Source organism: Sinocyclocheilus anshuiensis, unplaced genomic scaffold (genome assembly GCF_001515605.1).
Source record: "Sinocyclocheilus anshuiensis isolate Anshui unplaced genomic scaffold, SAMN03320099.WGS_v1.1 scaffold3711, whole genome shotgun sequence".
Lineage (NCBI taxonomy): Eukaryota > Metazoa > Chordata > Actinopteri > Cypriniformes > Cyprinidae > Sinocyclocheilus > Sinocyclocheilus anshuiensis.
In genome coordinates this window covers 11,272-11,863 of record NW_015536692.1, presented here as the reverse complement: position 1 = coordinate 11,863, position 592 = coordinate 11,272, and positions in this window count along the sequence as shown.

The following is a 592-nucleotide window of genomic DNA, read 5'->3' as shown; positions in this document are numbered from 1 at the left end:
AAAAGTGATGATAAAGACATTTAGAATGATACAAAAGATTTATATTTCAGATAAATGCTGTTCTTCTGAACTTTCTATTTATCAAAGAAAGCTGAAAAAATTCTACTCAGTTGTTTTCAACATCATAATAACAACAATAATAATAATAGTTTTCTGAGCAACAAATCAGAATATTAGAATGGTTTCTGAAGGATCATGTGACTGGAGTAATGATCCTAAAATACAGCTTTGATCACAGGAATAAATTACATTTTAAAATATATTCAAATACAAAACAGTTATTTTAAATAGTAAAAATATTTCAAAATTGTACTGTTTTTGCTGTACTTTGGATCAAATAAATGCAGGCTTAGTGAGCAGAAGAGACTTCTTTAAGAAACATTAAAAATCTTACTGTTCAATAACTTTTGACTGGTAGTGTAAATAAAATACAGTAAAAATGAGTTTGTGGTGTTGTGTTAAATTTCAGTAATTTTGACAGTCAAAGTTGACAAGCTCTCCGATGAGAAACAGCAGGATGGGATTCAGGCTGCACCCTCTTTCCAGAATTCCAGCTGATCTGACTTTCAATGCATTTGGTGCCACAAAGGTT